At 34.9% G+C, this 8887-nt stretch overlaps 1 long non-coding RNA gene across 3 annotated transcripts; it reads right to left on the reverse strand.

The window, feature by feature from the left end:
- Nucleotides 1–311: 311 nt before the first annotated feature.
- LOC141675021 (uncharacterized) lies at nucleotides 312–2169 on the reverse strand. 3 transcript variants are annotated; one of them, XR_012555857.1, is made up of 4 exons: nucleotides 1985–2169; nucleotides 1504–1761; nucleotides 1007–1359; nucleotides 312–749 (listed from the first exon to the last, which is right to left on the reverse strand). It is a non-coding gene; the product is annotated as an uncharacterized LOC141675021 (long non-coding RNA). The 3 variants fall into 3 exon arrangements; XR_012555856.1 differs by lacking the exon at nucleotides 312–749 and adding an exon at nucleotides 822–915 and having other exon boundaries at nucleotides 1002–1359; XR_012555858.1 differs by lacking the exon at nucleotides 1007–1359.
- Nucleotides 2170–8887: the final 6718 nt, after the last annotated feature.

Genomic DNA, 8887 nt, shown 5'->3' on the forward strand with positions numbered 1-8887 from the left:
ACCAAGGTTGTTAGGGAATACCACAAAAAAGAATTCATCACAAGAAAGTGACAACAAAGCACAAAGTTCAGCTACAACTGATGGCACAATGGAGAACAAGAAGATAATCTATAAAAGAAAGACCCCTACAAAGATATCAACAGGGAATAAAAAGACAGTTAAGAGTACTTGACTGTTTGATCTTTCTAATTTAGATAATACTCCACTTCATATTTGCTTTTATCATTGATACAAAGACACCTTTATCATGTTAAATATTTATTGTTATTTATTTTTTTGTCAACATTTAAAAATTGATATAACAGCTTAGATAAGAATCTCTAGAAATACATCTTAACAACACTAACAGTTAATAGAACTGAATGTTAATGTATACTTATGATGTCCCAGTTAAATGTACTTCGTATTTGCTCTTATCATTGATACAAAAACACCTTTATCATTTTATATATTAATTGTTATTTATTTTTTGTTAACATTTTATAATTGATAAAATAACTTAGATAAGAATCTCTAGAAATACATAACAAAACTAACTGTTAATAAAACTGAGTGTTAATGTGTACTTATGATGTATCAGTTAAATGTAAATACATACAAACCTATCTCATAAGAGCAAGGGAAATGACAGAAGAACATCCAGATCCACCAATCAACCAGATATTAAAAGGAAACTGTATAGGATTTCTATGAAACTCTAGAAAATAGTAAAGCAGCTACACATCCTCTTACAAATTTCCTCTTAAAACCTGAAAAAATAAAACATTACCCTAACCATAAGGAACATTTTTATCAATGCTACAATTGTTAAGAAATATATTTTTGACGGGCTATTAACATGTAGCCATCACCTTCAATTCTTTCAATTATATCCTGACATTAAGTGAACAAACATAAGTGCCTTAGCTACCCCGCCTAAAAATTTTTTTAGTAAGAAATGTGCAAAATATAGGTGAAAAAAAACAAATTCTTAGATTTCTACGGATATATAAATGAATTACCTTACCTCCTTCAAACAATTGCGGTAGTTTGCTGACGTAAAACAGACTTACATCCGGTATATTAAGTCCAGTTTGGGAACTACTACGAATTTCTAATGCATTAAATTGTTAAGAAAAAAACTATAACCTAATTCATGAAAATAATCAATTAAATACTATCTATATAATAAAAATATTAATTTTAAATGAATAATTAATATAGTGGAGGATATCTTTTACTGAATCAATCTCCAACTAGGAGGTCTCTAACTTGCTCCTTATAATTCCCTATCATCTATCATCTGAACAGAAATATCATATTGAAATATTGTTCAAGGCTATAACTTCGTGGCACCACATAAGTATAATTCTGCCAAACCTGTAAATTAACAAAACAGAGGGGACAATAGAACATACAGATACAGCTGGGCACATATAATATGAAATACATTTAGACTTTAGTTTATCATTCCATAATTTGTAAAAGAAGTATTCTGATTAAGAATTTTCAGTAATTATATACCAAAGAAGTATTAGCCATTGAAACCTCTTGAGGTGCACATTGATGCTCTTGAAGCTCATTAGAATCATATGGATAACCCAGATATGGCACAAGAGTTCCCGATTGGTTAAAATAACATGGGTTGTCCTGACGACGAGGTGGTAAGTTAACAAAGGTGATTATAAATCCATTTACAATATCAACAAGATCCCAATAACTTGCTTACAAAAGTCTCAGTGCTCACCATTTAGTATACTCTGCCAGCCTTAAACATGAAACCTGAAAGAGAAACCCAATAACATGAACAAGATTTATGAAATCCTAAAATAATAGTAAATCTGACAACAAGCCCAAAACAAAAATTGAAAAGTTTAAATGAAATATTTAAACTCCAGAATGAATCCCTGATTTACACAAGTTAATCAACAAATATCAATCAAATACATCTGCAAAGATATAAACAATTTTCAAAACATATAATAAAAATACCCAAAACTAATACCGTCAAATAATACTTCAATTGAAATGATTCGAGCTTCCTTACTCCACCAAGATTCGTTTTCTTAAATTAGGTTAATCCCACATGTCCTCTCTGTTTGTTGTTTGTAGATCATCCTCCTGGACACTTAACAATAACATAAAAATGAAGATAGATGTAATGAAGATGATATATGACACATGTCCTAAGAGTTAGATAGGTGTCCTTTCGATATCCGAAAAGAAAATGTACACGTGTTGCTCGACCTCTTTTTTTTTCTTCTAAACATTGCTTTACTTTTTTATTGATGGTACAGTTAAAATTATTGTTTTTAATATTTTTCTATAATAAAAATTTAAGATATATATTTTTATTCAACAAAATTTGATTTTTAAGCTTTTTAACTGTCATCAAATCACTTAAAAATGTGTGAACAAAAGTTAAACGATAATTAAAAAATGAGGGTATTTATTACTTTAAAATTCCGGTTATCAAATATTTACATATTATAATTTTATGATCATTTTTTTCATTATAAATAAATTTGATTATGTACCGAGAGAGTAGTATGAGATATTTTAATAAATATGGCATTGCTTCAAAGAAAATAATACAATAAGCAGAGCAAGCAATGTTCTTTTATTCTCAGCTTAAATATTTATAAGTATTAAATAATAAATTGTAAAAAATAAATCAAATTTAACTATTATATAGTAAATTTAATTATAAGAAAAAACAAAAAAAATATACAGACGGGAAGTTCATAATTTATTTTGTTATAATCCTAATACAACGTATTTGTCACATGTATATTATATTGATAGGGAAGAAAATAAATCCTGATTACGTAGTTAATATTGCATAATTACACATAATTTGGGCTACAAGGCCCAATTAGAAGATTTATGATATTCAGACCAAAAAGGTTAACACATTAATCAGGCCTGATGGACCAGATCAGGCCTGATGGAACAAAGAAGGCCCAAAATCCTGGATATTAATTAATTTCATAATTAATTAATAAAGGAGAAAAACAACTATTAAGATGAGTCCTGGTGGGGATATAAATCCTTGTATATTGGCCTCCAAAGAACCTCATGGGATAAGGAATCAGCTTCCTACTTCCTAGGACTCCAAAGTCCATTCTAATTCAGAGACTTGACCACCAAGTCTCTTATACCAAGTTCAATTCAAGGACCACCAATATCTATATAAGGGGTCTCACCCCACAAATCAGAACTACATTTTTTGACTTGATCCTTGGCAATCAGCAAGGTACGTAGGCATCTTGTTAAGACAGATTGAGTCACGAAACACAGAGCAGTCAAATCGAGCCTCGAAGCTCACGTTCCTTAGTAATAAAACACAGCAATCATATACCTTAGTTTTTAATCCATAACATTTGGCGCCGTATGTGGGAAAGCACAACAACAACCATGGCGAGAACACGGAGAAGAATTAGAGCTCTTGAGGAAGGAACACCATCGGGGACAACCCAAGTGATTTCGTCAACCGTGGAGATACCTCTTCATTCAACTTACGCAGCCACCCAAGGAGAAGCCCAGATAGGGGAAATTGAACCTCAGTCACAAGGGACGATTCCCTCGGCTATTCAAGGTACGAATCCCCAAGTTCAACAACTACATGCAACAGTGAATTCTCGACCCATTGGCTACGAGTATTCAACTGTTGTGACTACTAACCCCCCTTATGAGATGCCCCTTTACCCCGTGGTTGTAGGAAGTGGACATGCTGGACGGAGTGATGCACGAGGGCGATCGCCCTCCTACATACGAGGTTTGGCTCCTATCCCTAAGGATCCGGAATTTTCTGGTCCTTACACTGAGAGAGACTCCGAATCTTCGGATGATGAAGTAGCCCCAAGAAGGAGACGTGCTGGAAAAGAGCCGATGGCTGATGGTAGCCAATGTCCTAGGAGCACCCAAGGGACGAATCCCCAATAAGTGCAGGAAAGGATCAGGCCTCACGAGGCTAAGATTGAAAAGCTGAAGCGCGACTTGAAGGCGGACCAGACCACCAGACCCCCACTACCTCCTAGGGGGAGAAATCTTCCTCCTATCATAGACCTGGATGGTCCAATAAAGAGAAGGGCTGTTGTCCCAAGGGCTGATCTGAGCAATCTTCTTCCCCTTGGAGATCCTAATGATCCTACTCCGCCCTTCATTGAAGAAATAATGAATGCCCATATCTCAAGGAAATTCAAGATGACAACTATCAAAGCTTATGATGGCACGGGAGATCCCTCTAATCATGTTAGGACATTCTCTAATGCACTGTTGTTGCAGCCCGCGAATGATGCTATTAAGTGTCGGGCCTTTCCTCAAACCCTATCGGGTATGGCTTGTTGTGCATATGTTGTGTACTTGATGGTTTCATAACCAAAACATTTAAGTGGATTTTACTTAGTAAAATAATGTAGCACTCGACGGATAAGAATTATAGTCCCGACAGATAACTCATTATAGTCCCGACGGATGTTAACTAATTATCCATCGAGTGAGTAGCTTATGTAATAATAAGTCTGTAGCACAGTTCTGTATACATCTTTGTATAGATTCTTTAGTAGCCTATAAGTCATGTTGACTTTAACTAGATATGCAGAATAGGTTGATTAATTGTATATAAATGATGTCTTGTAATTCTGCATAAGTGAAATTAAGTCAAGTGCCAAAACAACTATCGACGGATAATTAACAAAGCCATCGACGGATGATCAAATGACTATCAACGGATGTTTAATATAGCAGTCAACGGATGTTCAGAAAGTCGACGGATGATCATATATCCAACAGATGTTCATAGAATCCAACGGATGATCATGTAAAGAATTCAAACAGCAGTTGAACAGTGAAAGCTGAGCACAGCCGTCGAGATGTATACAAATCTACTGTGGAAGCCCATTAACTGGGTAATAGAGGACGAAAAGCAGCAAAGCTTAAGACTGATAGTTTTTATATTTATTCAGTCTTTTTGACTTTGTAATCTTGGTAATATATAAACCAAGAACGTAGCAAATAGAATAAGAAGAGTTGAAAAACAAAAACAGAGATATCTTTGTAAGCAGAATTATTAGCATTTCCCTGTATTCTCAATAGTTCAATTTTGTAAGCAGCTGTGAGCATTCTTGCACACAGAGTCCTCTCGATATATAATATATATCTCTGGTGGAATTGTTTAAATCCACCAGAAAATTAAGGGAAAATCCCAGAATTAAGGAAAAATCCAGAAAATTAAGGAAACATCCCAGAATTAAGGGAAAAGTTCCTGAAAATTAAAGAAAAATCCCAAAATTAAGGGAAAAACTCCTGAAAATTAAGTTAATTTCTAAATAAAAGGGATTAAATTAAATCGTTGTAAATGTGTAGGTCGCTCCACACTTTACGCAAAACAATACCCTGCAAGGGAACAAATGAACGTAACTTCTGCGAAACCTAGTCACTGTTTCCCAAAAGTTGAGGGGCAAATGATAGGGAAGAAAATAAATCATGATTACGTAGTTAATATTGCATTAATTACACATGATTTGGGCTACAAGATCCAATTAGAAGATGTATGCTATTCAGACCAAAAAGGTTAACACATTGATCAGGCCTGATGGACCAGATCAGGCCTGATGGAACAAAGAAGGCGCAAAACCCTGAATATTAATTAATTTCGTAATTAATTAATAAGGGAGAAAAACAACTATTAAGATTGTTGTGCATATGTTGTGTACTTGATGATTTCATAAACAAAACATCTAAGTAGATTTTACTTAGTGAAATTATGTAGCACTCGACGTATAAGAATTATAGTCTCGACGGATAACTCATTATAGTCCGGATGGATGTTAACTTATTATCCATCGAGTGAGTAGCTTATGTAATAATAAGTCTGTAGCACAGTTCTGTATACATCTTTGTATAGAATCTGTAGTAGCCTATAAGTCATGTTGACTTTAACTAGATATGCAGAATAGGTTGATTAATTGTATATAAATGATGTCTTGTAATTCTGCATAAGTGAAATAAAGTCAAGTGCCAAAATAGCTACCGACGGATGATTAACAAAGCCATCGACGGATGATCAAATGACTATTAACGGATGTTTAATATAGCAGTCGACGGATGATCAATGAAGCCATCAACGGATGTTCAGAAAGCCGACGGATGATCATATATCCAACGGATGTTCATAAAATCCAACGGATGATCATGTAAAGAATTCAAACAGCAGTTGAACAGTGAAAGCTGAGCACAGCCGTCGAGATGTATATAAATCTACTGTGGAAGCCCATTAACTGGGGAATAGAGGACGAAAAGCAGCAAAACTTAAGACTGATAGTTGTTATATTTATTCAGTCTTTTTGACTTTATAATCTTGGTAATATATAAACCAGGAACGTAGCAAATAGAAAGATAACAGTTGAGAAACAAAAACAGAGAAATCTTTGTAAGCAGAATTATTAGCATTTCCCTGTATTCTCAGTAGTTCAATTTTATAAGCAGCTGTGAGCATTCTTGCACACAGAGTCCTCTCGATATATAATATATATCTCTGGTGGAATTGTTTAAATCCACCAGAAAGTTTTTAAAGAATCTTGTTTTTAATTACTTATGTTTTGATTCAGTTAAGTTTCTATTCCGCATTGTGCTAATCAAAACACTTATATCTATATCCGAGTTGAACATTTTTATTTCGAGAAAAAGGGTCAAGAATTCCATTCAACCCCCCTTCTTTAATTCTTGCTATATTGTTAAGGCACTAACAATTGGTATCAGAACAAGCTCTTAATCTACAAAGAGTTTAAAGATCAAAACAATTCAACAAGATGAACAAGAAAGATGTTGGAGTCAAGATTCCTTTTCTTGATAAAAATAATTACCATCATTGGAAGGTAAAGATGCATCTTCATATGCTTTCTCAAGATGAGGCCTATGTGGACTGTATAGAAAGAGGCCCTCATGTTCCAATGAGAGCTGCAACAGGAAACGAGCCATCAGTTCCCAAGCCGAGGCACGAATGGTCTGATCCTGACATTGAACAAGTCAGGAAGGATAAAAAGGCCATGAACATTCTGTTCAATGGAGTTGATGCAGACATGTTTGACAACATTATCAACTGCAAAACTTCCAAGGAAGTTTGGGATACTATGCAGATAATCTGTGATGGAACTGAGCAAGTTAGAGAAAATAAGATGCAGCTCTTGATTCAGCAATATGAGCATTTTTACAATGAGGAAAGTGAGTCACTCACTGACATTTTTAGTAGATTCCAAAAAATACTAAATGCTCTTAAGTTGCATGGAAGAGTCTATCAGACTAAAGACTCTAATCTGAAATTCCTTAGATCTCTTCTAAAGGAATGGAAACCAATGACAGTCTCATTGAGAAACTCTCAAGCCTATAAAGAGTTTACTTTGGAGAGACTGTATGGCATCCTAAAGACTTATGAGCTTGAGATAGAGCAGGATGAAAAGATGGAGAGAGGAAAGAAGAAAGGAGGATCCATTGCACTAGTTGCTGATTTGGAAAATGAGAAGGAAGTGAAGATGGAAGATGTAGAGTCAACTTCAAAGGTCTGTGAGAATAAGGGTAAGGGGCTTGCAGCAGAAAGTGAAGATTCATTGAGCCAAGATGACATGGAGGATATTGATGAGCACCTAGCATTTCTTTCCAGGAGATTTGCCAAGCTCAAGTTCAAAAAGAACTTTGGAGCAGCCAAGCCAAATAGAAACATGGTGGATAAGTCAAAATTCAAATGTTTCAAACGTGGCTTGGCAGGGCATTTTGCAAATGAGTGTAGAAAGTCAGATTCCAGTAAGAAAAGGTTTGAGTCTGTGGATAATAAGCAAAAATACTTTGATCTACTCAAACAAAAGGAAAGGGCTTTTATTACACAAGAGAATGACTGGGCAGCAGATGATTTGGATGAAGATGAAGATGTCAGCTATGTCAATCTAGCCCTAATGGCCAAGTCTGATGAAACAGAGACAAGTTCCTCAAGCAATCAGGTAATCACTACAAACCTTGCACATTTATCTAAAGCTGAGTGTAATGATGCCATAAATGACATGTCTACAGAACTGTATCATTTGCGTGTTACACTTAATTCTCTCACTAAAGAAAATGCTAAAATCAAAGAAAACAACTTGTTTTTAAGTGAGAGGAATAATGTGCTTGAGTCTCAGTTTGTTGAGTTTGAGAAACTAAAAATTGAGTGTAAGATTTCCAAGGAGGAATTAACCGAGTCCTTGAAAAAGGAAGAAATTTTAAAGAAGCAGCTCGAGCGTGAACAAGAGGTGATTAAAGCATGGAAAACATCAAGGGATGTCCATGCTCAAATCACCAAAGTTCAAGGAATTGAGTCTTTTTGTGATGAAGCCTGGAAAAAGAATTAAGAGAAACTAGAACCTATTTTGGTAGATGGTTTGCTGACAGATGTAGACTCGACGGATGATGAGGACTATCCGTCGGATAACAAAAAGTATTATCCGTCGAAAGATAAAAATCCTCATTCGTCGGCTGTGAGCAAGCCCATTAGCAAAGCCAAACTAATCAAGCTAAATTAGAAGTTTGGGTCTGTTTCCAAGAACTTTATTTCAGGAGAGTCAAGTCAAGCTAAGAATGGGAAAAAGGCTAATGTTGGTCACATGACTGTCAAACAGTTAAGTGACAGACTTGAGAAAATTGAGGTAAAAACAGAGACTAAAAGGAAAAACAATAGGAATGGTAAAGTAGGGATTAACAAACACAATAACTACACACCTGATAAATATGCTCCTATAAAAATCTGTATCAAGTGTGGTAGTGTAAATCATTTGTCTGTTAATTACAAATCTGCCATGCCTACTCCCATGTCTGTTCAGTCTCAATTTCCTAACATAAATGCCATGCCTCCCATGCCTGTTAATGCTATGCCTACACA

Source organism: Apium graveolens, chromosome 7 (genome assembly GCF_009905375.1).
Source record: "Apium graveolens cultivar Ventura chromosome 7, ASM990537v1, whole genome shotgun sequence".
In the NCBI taxonomy this organism is placed as follows: Eukaryota; Viridiplantae; Streptophyta; class Magnoliopsida; order Apiales; family Apiaceae; genus Apium; species Apium graveolens.